At 41.3% G+C, this 16,459-nt stretch overlaps 1 protein-coding gene and 1 pseudogene across 2 annotated transcripts in view; both read left to right on the top strand.

Annotated features, from left to right (window-relative positions):
- Positions 1-4,454: 4,454 nt before the first annotated feature.
- Positions 4,455-4,690, top strand: LOC308511444 (signal transducer CD24-like; annotated as a pseudogene). Its single transcript has one exon. The product of its transcript is annotated as a signal transducer CD24-like (transcript).
- A 5,812-nt stretch (positions 4,691-10,502) lies between these two features.
- Positions 10,503-16,459, top strand: part of SCML2 (Scm polycomb group protein like 2) — a gene marked incomplete at its 3' end in the record, with an annotated part of 98,575 nt that continues 92,618 nt past the window's right edge. Inside the window, exon 1 of the mRNA XM_081081895.1 lies at positions 10,503-10,910. The remainder of the gene's footprint in view (positions 10,911-16,459) is intronic.

Genomic DNA, 16,459 nt, shown 5'->3' with positions numbered 1-16,459 from the left:
TCCATTTACAATTTTTGTGAACATTTGAATGACTTAAATGTTAAATTACAAGGAACTGGCAAGACACTTGATGTTATGTTTGGTTACAGAAAGGCTTTTGAAAAGAAACTGGAAGTCTTTAAGAGGGATGTGGATGGTGAGAGATTTAGATATTTCCCAAACCTCAAGAGGCACATCAAAGACCTCCCAAAAGATGACAGAACAGACTGTCAAAACCTTCAAAAGCTGTTTTTAAACATCATCGAGTCAACTATTGAGCAGTTCTTCTCAAGATTTGCGAAATTCAGAGAACTGGAAGAGACAGCAAAATTCATGAGGTTTCCAGACAGCATGAAACTGGAGGAACTAAACTTACACATGTTTTCATGGATAGACATGGCTGACTTTGAAATGCAGTTGATTGAATTTCAGAGTAGCTCAATTTGGAAGCAGAAATTTATTGACCTTAGTGTTGACTTGGAAAACATTGAAAAAAAGCCATTAGAGACAGGAGAACCAGAGAGAAGTGTCGAAAATGAACTATTGAGGACTTGGAATGCCATTCCAGAAATTTTTTTCTGTTTAAAAAACTTTGCAACAGTGTTACTTTCCATGTTTTCATCCACATACTCTTATGAATCTTTGTTCTCAGTAATGAGTTTTGTTAAGTCTCATAATAGGAGTAGCCTGACGGATGAAAGTAGTAGCTCGTGCATATCTCTGAAGGTCACAAAATATAAACCTGATGTAAAATCTCTGTCATCAGTGATGCAGCAGCAAAAGTCCCACTGATAATATCAAATGGAGTCATAAAGTTTTCTGTCGGACTATCAGTGTACTTGTATACATTAAGAAATAAATGTATTTTTCATCATCATATACTGTTTTTGTCACTCGAATGAATTTTATTATTTCTTCAAGGCTCTTCACATACGTACCCTTTAACAAGGGTCCTCAAACTTTTTAAACAGGGGGCTAGTTCACTGTCCCTCAGACCATTGGAGGGCTGGACTATAGTTTAAAAAAAACTATGAACAAATTCCTATGCACACTGCACATATCTTATTTTGAAGTAAAAAAAACAAAACGGGAACAAATACAATATTTGTATTTGCATGTGGCCCGTGGGCCGTAGTTTGAGGACCCCTGCTTTAAGAGATATCAAGTAGGCGTAACATGTTCTCAAAAAATTAGGGTTGGCACGCAGAAGAATTTTGAGTCAGAGATTTTGCTGGTTTTGGCCCACCCCTGCCCTAGAGGACTTGTTAAAACTCATATTTCTGGGTCCCACTACAATGTTTTTGATTCAGTGGGTCTGGGAGGAGGCCCGAGGCTGCATTTCTGATACGTTCCTAGGTAAGGCAGATGTTGCTGGTCTGGGGACCACACTTTGAGAATTGCTTACCTAATGGATTTAGGCATTGCCCATTAAAAGCTGCTGACATCATAAAATGAGAGACAACCAGGCATTATTTGCTTTCTGATGTAGGAACACACTACCTACTACCCTGCAAGCAACAAACAAAACCCATTGCCCAAATCTTTGGAATATATGGAATGCAAAGGGCCTCTAAACGTTCATCTTTCCAGCCACCATGTTGGTTTACAAATCTGTATTTAGTCAGAGGACACAAAATGGAAGAAGGATCAATAGTTTACCTACATCAGTGATGGCGAACCTATGACACACGTGTCAGAGGTGACACGCAAACTCATTTTTTTGGTTAATTTTTCTTTGTTAAATGGCATTTAAATATATAAAATAAATATCAAAAATATAAGTCTTTGTTTTACTATGGTTGCAAATATCAAAAAATTTCTATATGTGACACGGCACCAGAGTTAAGCTATGGTTTTTCAAAATGCTGACACACCGAGCTCAAAAGGTTCGCCATCACTGACCTACACAGTACCCTGAAGTGGTATGAAGTGAAACCTGCCCTTGACTTTGAATAAAACAAAGTTTTCATTATCAATGTAACTAAGGTTTAATATAATTAGAGGCCAAATTACTGCCAAAATTAAAGAGTATTCATTATAAAAAGGAGGAGAAAATAATTGAAAGACAATTTACAATAGCCTTAGCCAAACACACACACTCACACACACACACACACACACACACACACACACACCAAAAAACACACTTAACACAGCTTTTGGGAAAGGGGGAGAACAAAGTTGTGTGCAACACTTGCTAAGAATGAGGGCTATGCTTCAACAACAGGGATGAATCTTGGGGACATAATGTTAAGTGAAAGAAGCCAGACATAAAAGAGGACATCCCATATAATAAAAGCCTAATAGGCAAATTGTCCCCTTGGATGGTTGTTTTACTGGGAGTTCGTCCACTCTCCATGACGTGTGCTGACCACCAGGGGACGGTGTGGAACATGGCGGGCATTGGCGACAAGGCGCTGGCAACAGGTGGCAGTGGAGGCGCTGTGGGGCCTGATGAGCTTTGACCAGAGTGGGACTGTGGCTGGATGGTAGAGCAGGTGAGCAGATGGGGGGCGGGACCACCACCCAGCTCTCAGGTGCTGAGGGAGCTGAGTGGGGGGCAGGGCCCCAACCGATTGATCACCTGGCAGGTGGGATGGTGGAGCAGGTGAGGGGGTGGCACCAGGCCATGGTGGGGTGCCAGGCGGGGCTGTGGGGCTGCAAGACTGGGCGGCGAGCTGGGGCCCAATCCCCACAGGCCACTCTGAGGGACCCTACCCGTGCATGGATCCATGCACTGGCCCTCTAGTACTGTATACTAGTAAATCCATTGATAAGATACCAAAGAACAGGCAAAACTAATCTATAGTGACAGAAGTCAGAATAATTGTGTTCTTGACTGGGAAGACTCATAAGCTTTTCTGGGGAGCTGGAAATGTCTATACTTTGATGTCAGTGTGAGTACATATGTAAAAATTAATTGAGCTGTACATTTATGATTTGTGCACTTTTTTTGCAGGTAGTTTAAAGCTCAATTGGAAAAGCCCCCACATTTGTTGAAGTGGTCTTGTGAAGTTGTTAATCCAGCTGGCCCAGTGTCTGTTCCGGTCCTCATACCCTCCCTGTGACTATCAAACCCTAACTGCTGTGATTGTTCCCAGTCTCTGCTCACTTCATCCCATGTTCTCCAGGGCTGCTACAGCTCAAGGAGGGCTCTGCTCACCTCTCCTAATGGAAGCCTGAGCTATTCGGGAGCAGGCTGAGTTGGGATGAGTGCTAGCAGGAGGCCATTGGTTGAGTTGAGTGGTGATGAGGGATCTTTAAGGTTGGCACAGATTTTGGGCTGAGTCAGAACTATAGGAGCAAATCTGAAGCTTGAAAAATAGTCATGAAAACTTAGATTTTATCAACATTAGTTCTTATCTTTTCAGTTCAAATAGTTTCTTTATTTTCAGGTTTAATGGGCAAAATTAATTGACTACCATAATAGGAGGTATTCATTTATCCATTTATCTATTCAACAAATATTTACCAAATTCCTACTGTGTGCAAAGCACTTCCATATAATGTAAAAGAACCAGTGATGTTCTGACCTATCCTAACATCATTAAGAAGCAAGCTCAAGTTTATTTTGGCAAAGGGGGAAAAAGGAAAAGCAGGGTATAGGTAAATAAAATAGTAATTATTGAATGTTTATATACATAGTCTAAGATGAAAGCATATGATTGATGAGATGGTGGAAAGAATAGTTAGGAAAGATTCGAATATATGTTCAGAAGCTGATCCTACCACTTATTTGCTATGCAGCATTCAAATTCCTCATCTGTAAAATGGGAATAAGGGTATCTACCTCATAATAGCTTTGTGAAAGAACATTATGGATATTGACAACTATGTATCTAAAGAGGCTAGCATGATTTTTATCACACTGTAGGTACTCAATAGATCACAGGTATTATCAATAACTCATTTAATATAACAGAGTCACACTTCTATACTAGTACATGCTTTGGTGAACATAATCATTAAGAAGATGGTCTGCTCTAGCCGGTTTGGCTCAGTAGATAGAGTGTTGGCTGGTGAACTGAAAAGTCCCAGGTTCTATTCTGTTCAAAGGCATGCACCTGGATTGCAGGCTCAATCCCAGGCCCTGGTCTGGGCATGTGAGGGAGGCAGCCAATCTATGTGTCTCTCTGACATCAATGTTTCTCTTTCTCTGTCTCTCCCCCTCCCTTACATTCTCTCTAAAAATCAATGGAAAAATATCTTCGGGTGAGGATTAACAACAAAAAATGTTTTAATATAGATAATGCGAAAGGACTTCAGTAATTTTATGTTAAAAACAGAAATGTGGGAAGTAAATGCGGTGCCCGTGAGACTGCCAATGTAACAATCAAAGTATTTCTACAACTTAATAAAGGGTTCATATATGTGAAACAGGTGTAAATGAAAACTTTGCCTGCGCCCATCCCAAGCCAGGGGTTCTCCATGCGCCCAGCATCCAGTGAGACTTGTGGTGCACTGACAGAGTGGACATGGGCAGAGCCATGGTAGCCAGGCTCGGACTGGGGCTGCTACTTTCTGCACTGCTCTTACCACACAGATTTATTCAAACCAAACAACTGTTGTAGCACTTGCAAGTAACCCCTCCCACAATACCTCGACTACCCCAAGTTCAGTGAATGCCACCACCAGGGCAAGTGGCAGTGCTCTGCAATCAACAGCCAGCCTCTTTGTGATTTCATTCTCTCATCTACATCTCTACTCTTAAAAGAGTTGGGCCAAGAAACGTCTATACTTCTCCATCTTCTAAACACAATCGAAATGGCATCTAGACATCCAGTGTGACAAGGAAAAAACAGGTCTTCATTGAATCTGCTAATTCTACACGTAATTTTATTGACAGAAAATGTTGAAGATCTCAAATTTGATTGGTTTGAAGAGCATGTGCAAGGTTTGACTAGATGATGAATGCCAATATTAAATCTGCTGGACTTTCATGTACAAGATGAAGAGAGGCACATCCAAAATTAGTTCAGAGGTGATTTTCTTAAACGTGTCTTAAGAAGTATTGGCACATACAATTCTATCTTGAAAATGAATAGATTTTTATCTTATCTAGAGATAAAGGATGGAATTTGGAACAGAGTCAGTTTTCGTTTGGTTCATTAAAGTTATAAGGCCATAAAACAGTTAGGTAATGCAAAACGTTCTGGTTCTACTTATATGTATATTAGAAGGAACTTCCAGGTGTTCCTGTAAATCCTCAATGTACTAATTTAATACCGATGTAATTCTAGATAAAGTTTTACATTGTTAAGCTAGCACTGTTCTCTTGGGAACTGAACTCTTTGCTCTGAGTCATTGGATTTGACAAAGAATTTGACTTTTTGTGTAGCAATTGATATGTCCCAGGACAATGATGAATTGGAGTCTACCCCAAATCCAAGCATAATGAGTAAATTTTGCTGATATTCAGCAAGAGCACCAGACTCATTTAGCTAAACTAATTCCAAAGAGAAGTACACTGACCTCAACTAATTTAAAAATGCTTTTTATTTCTACATATGTTGACTACTTTTACAATTTAAAATGTGATTGGTTTGCCCAGCCAGCATGGCTCAATGTTTGAGCATGGACCTATGAACCAGGAGGTCACAGTTTGATTCCTAGTCAGGGCACATGCCCGGGTTGTGGGCTTGATCCCCAGTGTGGGGAGTGCAGGAGGCAGCTGATCAATGATTTGATCACTGATTCTCTCACATCATTGATGTTTCTCTCTCTCTCTCTCTCTCTCTCTCTCTCTCTCTCTCTCCCTTCCTCTCTGAAATCAATAAAAATATATTAAAAAATAAAAAGTGATTGCTTTTGAAGGTAAAATTGTCAAATCTTAAAATTGCAAAGGCAAATATATGGAGCCAAAACTGTAAATTAGGTATTTGGGAAGTAAAGACTGGAAGCTTACATTAAATTTAGAAAAACTTTTATACTCTTTCTGTACATACATTTTTAAAACTATGAATCAGAATAGCCACATCTGGAACATTTTCTGTTATTAATGTGGTGCATGGCTATAGGGGTAAGCCTCGGACTGACCTGTAAGCAAAGACACAAACAAGTCCCAGCTTAGAGGGCACAGTCCTCTTAGTATAATTAGGTTTGACCTTATGACACTCTATAGATCTTATCTGGGTAACAAATGGGCTGTGGGAGGTGCAGCAAGTGCTGCCAAAACAAGTGAAACTCACAAGAACATTGCAACTATGGTTACCACTACCTTGTTTACCTCTGGCTATAAAATAAAGGCTCAGCTTGCCTCTGGATCTCTCTCTGTGGCCTCAGCCAGGCACAGGAAGATCCACCTAGACCCAGCTTATTCTCTTTGTCTATCATTTCTTCATCCATTCACTTGTGAACCCTTGGCTGAGCTGGCTCGGCACATGTGGTGCCCAACGCGGGGCCTGAGTTTGGGGGAACTACAGTTGTCAGGTGAAAGGATGCTCCAGTGAAGCACGTGAAGAAAACAAGAAGGAGGATAAGGAGCAAAGTTCAGTGATATAACTAGATGTAAAACATGGGAAATTCAGGATCATATATACGTATCCATGCTTAAGGCTATGCTCCAAGCACAGGCTGTTCTGTGAGGTATCACCAGCTTTTTGATTTGTTGGATTTTGTAAGTAAAACCTGCCCATGGTTTCCTGAGGGAGGAAAGGTAAATGTAGAGACATGGGAGAAGGTAGGAAAACAACTTAGAGATTGTTATATAGTTGAAGGTCCAGGGAAAATTCCTCTTCTACTTTCAGTATTGTTGCAAAGGTTTGTCTCTCACCTGGAGATATTCGTGTTTGTGCTGACATTGGACCAGCCTATGTTCAAGGAGCAGTATTAGCTGCCTCATTAAAGGAGATGTTACTCGCTGGTCAGTAGAAAAAGAAAGGAGGCTGCTTTAACTGTGGCAACCAATGCCCCCTAGGCAGGAAAACTTCAAGCAGGGCTGGCCCCACCAAACAGTAGGGTCCTTATCCTTGACCCTGCTGCGGCCTTTCCAGCCGGCTCAGTAAACCTTTATCATGCCACCCCTCAGTAAATCTTTATCATGCCACCCCGGGAAGTGCAGGATTGGCGAGTTCTCCCTGGGGTGACAGATCAGGACTCAGGCAATAGTGGAAAGCACCACTATTAAAATGATGCAGAGAGTTGTACAGTGGCCATAAGGCATTGGACTTCCAGTACAATAGCCTCTGCTGGGTTAGCCCAGTGGAGGGATGCACAAACCAGATAAGGGTTTTACCAGATTTAGTTATGATGTGGGGAAGAGGTTGTGTTTTGTATCTTTCCAGAAGGAGCAGCGCAGCCAATTTGGGTGCCAGAGCAATACGTGCATCAATCACCATAATGGACCCAGAGAAGCTCCTTGTCCCTTTGCTCAAAAGACTGAGAGTTGCCCAGATGACAGCAATACGGAAAAGGAAGATGATGAAGGCTACACAAGGGACTGAGGTGCCAACATGGGGTCAGCTGAAGAAGTTAACAACTGAAGTCCAGCAGATGGTAGAAAAACAAGATGTGGAAGCTACTCCCTCAGTCATGTTTCTGGCTATGCTAGCATTGGTCAGCTGCCAGTCTTCTGCAAAGTCTTGTGCAGCCAAGTCCTAGGACTCTGAGTAAATCAGTAAAAGAAACTTCAATTTAGCAGAAACTCACTTATTGCTATTTTGCATTGGCATTGTTTTGTCATTCTTACTAGTTTTAAAATGTTAACACATTGGCATTGTTTTGTTAATAGCCACAGCGTTATGTTTAAGTTTTAAAATGTTAACATGTCTGTAGTTCGGGTTTTGCATTGGCATTGTTTTGTTATTGTTTTAATAGCCAGAGTTTTGTTCTTGATGCTTAAAAATAAAAAAAGGGTGAGATATAGGATGCAGCTATAGGGTTAAGCCATAGACTGACCTGTTGGCAAAGCCACAAACAAGTCCCAGCTTAGAGGTCACAGTCCTCTTAGTATAATTAGGCTTGACCTTATAATACTCTCTAGATCTTATCTGGGTAGCTAATGGGCTGTGGGAGGTGCAGCAAGTGCTGCCAAAACAAGTGAAACTCACAAGAACATTGTAACTATGGTAACCACTACCTTGTTTACCTCTGGCTATAAAATAAAGGCTCAGCTTGCCTCTGGATCTCTCTCTGTGGCCTCAGCCTGGCACAGGAAGATCCACCTAGACCAGGGGTGGGAAAACTTTTTGACTCCAGGGCCACAATGGGTTCTTAAACTGGACTGGAGGGCAGGAACAAAAGCATGGATGGAGTGTTTGTGTGAACTAATATAAATTCAAAGTAAACATCATTACATAAAAGGGTACAGTTGTTTTTTTTTTTTTTTTTAGTTTTATTCATTTCAAGCGGGCCGTAGTTTGCCCAAGGCTGGGTCCAGCTTATTCTCTTTGTCATTTCTTCATCCATTCGCTGCCCTCACTCAGGCTTGTGAACCCTTGGCTGAGCTGGCTTGGCACAATTGGTCAATATTTTTTTATAGTTAGAACCTAATCCAAAGTCCTATGTGGGCTTAATTCTGGAAAGTAAGTCTTTTCTTAACTGTCTTGATGCTCAGAACCTTTCTAAAAATAGACACTTCCTAAAGTCTTTTGTTTGCATAATTATACACTGATGCTTAGATGTTCCAGTATCTAATATGGCCACAATAGTCTTGATAACCAAAGTCATTTTTTCCCCATCGTTAGAAACCCACCTAGGAACAACATAACTCAGCAGATTTCAAGCTGCTGTATGTCTGAATGAACATTCCCTTTTGTTTCATACCTGAATGCTGTACAGCTATTTTGGATTGTCTATTGTGTTTGCGTATTGATGCTTTGATTCAAGTGACTTCTCATCTTATGGAATTGATTTGCATTGAACACAAACTGTAAATAAAAAGAAATGGCTGAGCCTGGCCAGCGTGGCTCAATGGTTGAGCATTGACCTATGAACCAGGAGGTCACTGTTTGATTCCCGTTCAGGGCACATGCCCAGGTTTCGGGCGCAATCCCCAGTGTGGGTTGTACAGGAGGCAGCCGATCAATGATTCTCTCATCATTGATGTTTCTATCTCTCCCTCTCCCTTCCTCTCTGAAATCAATGAAAATATATTTAAAAAAAATAAAAAGAAATGGCTGAAAAAGAAATAAAAAAGTGGCATAAATGAAATCCAAATCTTTCATACATAGAATGTGGAGATGAATTTCAACTATTTCCATTGCATTGGGATTAGAAAGACAATGGCCAATAATTAAGAATTTAAACACCCGCCCCATCCCAGTCCATGCTAAGGGTTTACTTAAATTAAACCTGTTTAATTTCCTTCTGTTAAAGATAGCTTTTAAAAACATTTTTGAGTCTTCATATTCTCCAATGTGATGTTACACAATTGACCAAATGACCAAATCTCTCCTTAATATTTGCATATCAATGGCCTACTTTTTCTATTTTCATATTAAAGGTTTTTTTGAATTTTGCATTAGCATTTATTCATTTTCTTTATTTTTAATGTATTGATTGATTTTTAGAGATAGGAAGAGGGAGAGAGAGAGAGAGAAAGATATTTGTTGTTCCATCAACTTATGCATTCATTGGTTGATTCTTGTATGTGCCCTAACCTGGGGTGGAACCTGCAACCTTGGCCTTATGAGGACAACAGCTCTAACTGAGGTACCCGGGCAGGTCTATTTATTCATTTTTAAAGAATTCAAAGACAATCAGAGCAATTTGATTTTGTGCCATTTACCAACGTTTAGAAACAATAAAAAACACTCTAGTTTGGCCGTTGCTTAATGTTGCAAAAGTTAGGCATGAAAATGATTGCATTATGCATTGTATTAAATGAATATATTCTGCAGGGTTTTAAAGTTTTAGGCTCCGATTTCCAAATTATGATTTAAAAATACATCATGCCCTACATACTATGTTAAAGAGATCGTGGATGCAAAACCGATATACAGCTTTTGAAAGGGTTAGAGAAGGCCTGATACTTTTTTATTAAAACAAAAAGTTTAAAATCTGCTTATACTCAACCTCACAAGGAGGGATGGGATAATGTCTCTGGTTTTCCACATTTTGCTCGGAGATTCGTGGGCTGTTTTACGATTATTAGTAAGCCTGCTCTTAGGTGCACCTTCACCTGCACTACAGCTCAGAACAGGGCGAGGCGGGTGCAGGAGAGGAGACCCCCAAATGCACGATGCTCCCGAACACCCTAGGGTTAATGTAGTCCCCATTAGCTCAAGCCTGGGTTTGGAGGAACAACTTAATCCAGAATGTGGAACTGGAGGGTAATGCCTGGCAAAAGCTCTTGGGGGGTGTGTGTGTGTGTGTGTGGGGGGAGTATCGCTGTTTTAAGGAATATGCTGCAACTCCTGAAGGAGTGGTTTTGTTCCAGCTGCTTTAAGGAGATGGTCTTTCCTTGCTCATAGAACTTGCTCGAGTTCCTAGGGAAGTGCCTGCCTATTGAGCGTGTGGCCAGGGGTGGGTGGTGGCCCAGAGTCCAAGGCGATGGTCCAGGATAGGGGAGCGAGTTCCCGGGAAGGAACCTGACGCACAACCTGGGGTCCCAGTTAGGGTGCAGGGGCTGCGCCTGGCTTTTCTTTTCTTTCTTTCTTTTTTTTTTTTTTGGCGGGAGAGCAGATTGTGGGAGGAAAATAAGGAAAAACTGCCCAGGGCTTTCCCGGGCTCGCAGTGTGTGCTCGCGCGGGCTCACAGCCGGGTCTCCAGCACTGGCCCCGCACGCGGCCGCGGTCAAAGGGCGTGCTCGCGGCAACCGCAGGGCACGCGGACCAGCGGGGGCGGGGCGCCAGTGGCGGTTGCGGGGCATGCGCGGCTCCGCGCGCGGCTTCTCAAACATGGCGGCAGCGGTGTGAAGATCTGTGGCTGCTCTCGGCGAACCGGTGACCAGTGTGATCGGAGTTTTGCTCCCTTTGCCTAAGAGACCCTAGGTATGTGGCTATCCCCGGCCGCTTGAGGACCAGACAGGCGGAGCCTCGGAGTCCGGTATCTGACTGAGTCCGCGAGCGGGCGGGTGGCCGGGAGCCCTTCGCGGCGGGTCCCGCGCGCGGAACGCCCCCTCAAACGCCCCGCGGGGTCGGGCCTTAGCCGGGCCCTGCACCCCAGTCGCCCACTCTCGGCGGCCTCACCAGCCTCCCCATCCCGAGATTAGGGGTTCCCCTGCCCCACGTAGTGCCCTCAGCCTCAGTCGTGGCGCCCCTCACACTCCCCCGGGGTCCAGTAGCCTGGCCGCTCCCCTCCGGCTGCCCCGGGTCCCAAGAGCGGACGGCACCTTCCCGAGCATCCTCTTGGGGTGCGTGGGGCCGGGTCGGGCCCCGGGAGCGCGGATGGGCAGCGGGGCTGACTTTGTGTGCTCGGGGCCGAAACTTGCCTGGTTGCCCTCTGTGGACTTGTGAGGTAACTTTTGGAGTTTGCGAGTGAAATGCCAGCTCGGAAGGATGCGCCAGTGGCGGAGCGCGGGTTTCGGTACTGATGCTAGGTGCCCGTCCGACTCGCGTAGGGGGCTCGTGGCGGCTGGTGTGTGGGGAAGGGAGGGGTTGGGGGAGCGGAGGAGCTGGAGAGAGCGGAGGAGTAGGGGGAGCGGAGGAGCTGGCGGGAGCGGAGGAGCTGGCGGGAGCGGAGGAGCTGGCGGGAGCGGAGGAGCTGGCGGGAGCGGAGGAGCTGGCGGGAGCGGAGGAGCTGGCGGGAGCGGAGGAGCAGGGGGGAGCGCCAGTGGCTTGTCTAGGGGGCTTGGAGCAGCCAGCTCTCGGATTACAGGGTAGGTAGCCGGGGTGGGTAGTGGCGTGCGCGGCTTCTGCTCTCCCAGCGTGACGGGTTAGGGACCTTTGCTACCTTGGTTTTGAGACAGCGTTTCTCCACCTCGTTAGTGCTGCATCCTAGCGTGACTCGCCAGAGGTAGAATGGTAGGTGAATTTATTAGGTTTTGCGCTTTGAGGTTCTTCGTTGCTTTGAGGGCTGAACTGTAATTGGGATCCTCCTTCCCCAGAATGTTTTGACAGCACAGGTATTTAGGTACAAGTTCCCATTTAAGGCTATTGATTTTTTTTTTTTTAAAGAAAGGTTGTAAAACATTTGTCATTCATAGTAACGTGCGATTACAAGTGGAAATTGGCCTCTACTTTGAAGAAATAGATTAGCATTTATGACCTAACTGTAGGGTGACTTCGGGACATTTCTAGAAAGTGTATTGATAGGTTAGTAGAGGAAACTAGGGCAGAGAAAGTGAGTACTTTATTATGATCGCAGGATTTACAAAATTAAAGTTTTCTTTCCCCAAACCACTGCAGATACTCCTGCATTTTTAATGATCCCAGAACTATTTATAAGTATTTCTGTTTTGAGGACAGAATATTATAAGATGCATAACATTTATGGAGTACAGCTTCCTATGATGAGCAAGTGTATAACAATAGTTCATAGACATATTTCATTTTTATCAAAAGCAGTGCTTGGGGATGTTCTTCAATAAAGATAATTTTACCTTCCTTGCTATTCTTTTCTTAATTACTCATTAAATGTATTTCCAAGGGTGATTGTTCCTTTATTCTGTTTGTGGTTTTGTATATTTAAGTGGGAGGGATGTGCAAAATAAGCTTTTGGAAGTTAGTCCAATTGGGATTTCAAGAAAGGAGTGAGTATATGAGCACTGACCCCAAGTTTTGTATTTGTTTGGCTGTAACTATCCATAATCTTCAAAATAGTATGATGGAATTAAAAAAAAAACATAGTCAAACACCATTAAAATGACTGGAATTTTTGAGTATATTTCATATTTATCTCACAACCATATAAGCTTCTTAAAGTTATATACCTGTTTCCTAAGAGAATCTGATTTGTTTTGAAATCGATAGTTTGGAAAAAAAGATTAATGTAACTGAATACATTATAGGCGAGGATGCTTTAAAGCTAAGGGTGTCATAATATGTACAAAAAACCTTGGAGCCAGTCTTAAAGTGATATGAATTTTTCTCATGAGGTAGTTGGTCAGTCGTTTTGGTTTGCACGTCAATAAGCACATCTTTATTAAGTGCCTGTGCTGTCTGTATGGAGTTCAGTTCAATGTGCATTTACTAGTATTCAGAGGCTGCTATGTGTGCTGGTTTCTGGGTGTTTAAGGCTTCCCATCAGTATTTTATTCCTGAAAAGGTCAAGGTTAGAGCTAAGAAAATTAATATGAATGTCTTTTTATTTCAAGGCAAATTCAGGGATTTTGGTTATAATTCTCTAAATGAAATTCTGGGTGTAGTAGAATTTTCTGACTTAAATGATGTTAACTTTATGACTCTTTTGTTCTGATTCTATAGAAGTATACATTTTTATGAGAGATTGTTTTCTGAGTCAGATAACATTTAGAGGGAAAAAGGAATGACTGGTATACGTTGAAATCAGAATGTGCTTTGGACATTGGGTATTTTTAATGCTAAAAAAACCCAAACAACTCTTTACTTCTATGACCAAGTAGTTTAGGCTGTTAACTAGATATTAACTGGCTGATCATTTAGAGCATTTTTTTTTCCAAGATGTTTCAGAAATCTCTCTGAGCTCAAAAATAACAAATAAGGGTTATGATGGTCAGCTATAAGCCAGATGTGGCTCTCATTTTCTTTTGGGTTTGTTCCTTTTTAGCTGCCTGCCTGTTCCTCCCAGATGCTTCCTATCACCCCTCTTCCTGCCCCTGTTCCCTTTGCTGTTGAGGTCTGTTTCCGCATCATTGAAATGGTCAGGGTAATCCTGCGCTGCCTCACTGAGAAATAATTGATGATATAGTAAAGTGCCTTGAAAAGGCTGAGTAAATACCAAGTCTTTTGAATGAAAATGACGTAGTCCCTTGTTCCATTTAAGGAAGATCCAAGTCACAATTTTAGTTTGAACTCTTGTAGGGTAAGAGAGAGTGGAAGGAGGAGGAAAATTTCACTAGAATGTTTTATTGCCCCTCTCCTTGGGTTAATAGAAATCACTTGTAACTTTAGTAACTGGAACACTGGCAGATGCAAGGGATCTGCTTTGCTTTTTTTTTTTTTTTTTTTGCCAGGTAACAGGGTCTGTAACTTCTTTCCTCTCTATTCTCATTCCAGTTGTGAATGGAAATCTGGGGCCATCTCCTCTATTTGCTCCTCTCCCTGGGACTCTCATTGTTTCCTCATAGTCATTTCTAGTTTTTAAGATTTATAAGATATGAACAAAGTGAGCTCTGCCACAGCCATCTATGTTAGAGCCATGAGGCTATGGTGCAAATATTGGTCTGGCATTGCCAGGTGTTTTGTAGTTTGGAATGAGCAAATCAAGCACCCTTAAGAATTTTAGGAACATTTTTAATGTCTGAAAATTACTACACAGTACCTTAGAATTTGAAGTGATTGTTGATTTCAGGAACCAAAAAAGTGGAAATTTTGAAGATAGCAAATGTTGGTGATTTAGAAAGAAAAGTTTATTCTTCCTTGGCTTGGAGTCTTACTATTTATGATCCTTTTACCTTGGGGAAATAGATGAAAGAAACCACTGCTGTTTATCTTAGATTAAAATGGGTTGGCATAATTTAGTGGTTGAGTTTTCCAGGCTCTAACTTTGGTTATTCTAAGCATAGAAATGGCTTTATTGTAGTGATAACATCTCATTTTTAAAAAGATAGTAGAGATGGTGATTCTGAAAGCTGGGTAAGTTGAGAATATTTCAGAAACTAGGATTTGAAATGTGCGTATGTTCTTTGGTTTTCATGAGTAAGGCATTTTTGCTTATTTTGTGTTTGTTGTCTAATATAACTAAACCTTACCCACCTTAGAAATAATAATACTAGTGTTTTTTGTGATAAGTGATTTCTACTAAACATGTATCCCTAAGTCTTCTTCTTACTTTCATTTTTTGGGCATGTGATGGAAATGTTTTAATGTAAGAAACAGGGATATTTTACTGGGTTTAAAGCAAAAGATTTGAGGTTCCTATTAGCAGTTTATATGATGGTGCTGTTAACTTAATTTCATACTCATCTGACCTAGGCTAGATGAATTCCTTATTTAACCAGGGAGTTAAAAGAAAAAAAGAATAAGCTTAGTACGAGTAAAGAGCTGGGAAACACTTGAAAATGGAGAGCATTTGATTACCTACTACTTGTGATGTGCGTTTATGGCTGTGGCTCTGCCCCTTCCTAAGTTTATAGGAGCAAATTGTTGTAATAGCGGAAAGAGCATGCCCACCTTTTGTGGTAACATGCCATTGTAAACTTCAGAAGGGACAGATATATTGCAATTCTAGGGCATACCTTGAAGATGCTTTCTTTTCTCAAGGAAAGGCTGATGAAGCTCTCTTTGCTTCTTGTCTTTAGAATACATATTTGATTTATCTTAACCTCTGTTTTTCCAGACACAAACAGCTTCATTTGCTTAGTCTCTTAAGCACATGTATTGACAAGGTTATTTAAAAAACAAAACAAAACATGTGGTCACTTTTCCCACCTTCCATCATTTTTAGCTGGTTTAAGATTTTGATTATATATTTAGTTTTAAAGTAAGCCGTGAGTGAAACAACTGTTTCTTCTCCAGTTCTCTGGCCTCTGAATACAGTTGTAAACATGTGCCCTTTGCTGTGAAATTGGTCCTTTTATTCTTTTGATAGATTTAAAGTATTATTTGGAGTATGTTTCAATACACTTTCAAGTTATTTGAAATGTAATGATCAGTATTATCTTTATTTTTTATTAACTTGGTAGAGTTTAAGAAATCTGTTCAAATAAACACATTGTCTTTGATGGTTATTAAAAGAAAATATAGTACTCAATAAGCACATTTATATATTGCTTGGTTTAGACTAGAAACCCTGATCTGAGATTTTTTGAGGTTGTAGAAATATTTAAGTGGGTAATTTACTGACACACCTGCCTCATGTTTGAAGCATTGTCAGGGATGTTTAGTTTTCTGGTCACTTCAGATTTTGTTTTATTGCATGCTTTTTTGCAGTCTGTTGTCTAGCAGGAATTTTTGTTGTCATAATTTCCATTATTTCTTGTAGGGCTGGTGTTAGAAATCATAAATCTAGACTGCTGTGATAATAGGGGACAGGCTGTAACTTGACCCAGTTCTTTTGTCAAAATGTCACATGGAGAACTGCCTGTAGTAAATTGACATGCTCTGCTATTAAGTCCAGTCTTCTGCAAATGTTAGTGGGCAGCAGATCCTTGGACAAATAGCCTGCGGCTGTGCTTTAAAACTTTAGGAATTGACAATTATAAACATGGATTTTGGCAACCCTTAACAAATCTTTCATTGATCTGTTTTCTGATATAACATACTTCTTAACTAAATGAATAGCTTTCACATAAATTATTTTAAAATTGTAGGTATTAATTATTTTAACTTGTAGGCTACCATTGTTAGATAAATTAAAAATTCTTCAAAATAGTTTTTCCCCCCTTTGGGCTTGTTTGACACAGAAAAAGATTAATTTCTAATTTGTTGTAGTCAATTTCAGTAAAGCATAATTAAAATTG

The sequence above is a fragment of the Myotis nattereri genome, assembly GCF_964212035.1.
Source record: "Myotis nattereri genome assembly, chromosome: X".
In the NCBI taxonomy this organism is placed as follows: domain Eukaryota; kingdom Metazoa; phylum Chordata; class Mammalia; order Chiroptera; family Vespertilionidae; genus Myotis; species Myotis nattereri.
This window is presented reverse-complemented; position numbering and strand designations above follow the sequence as displayed.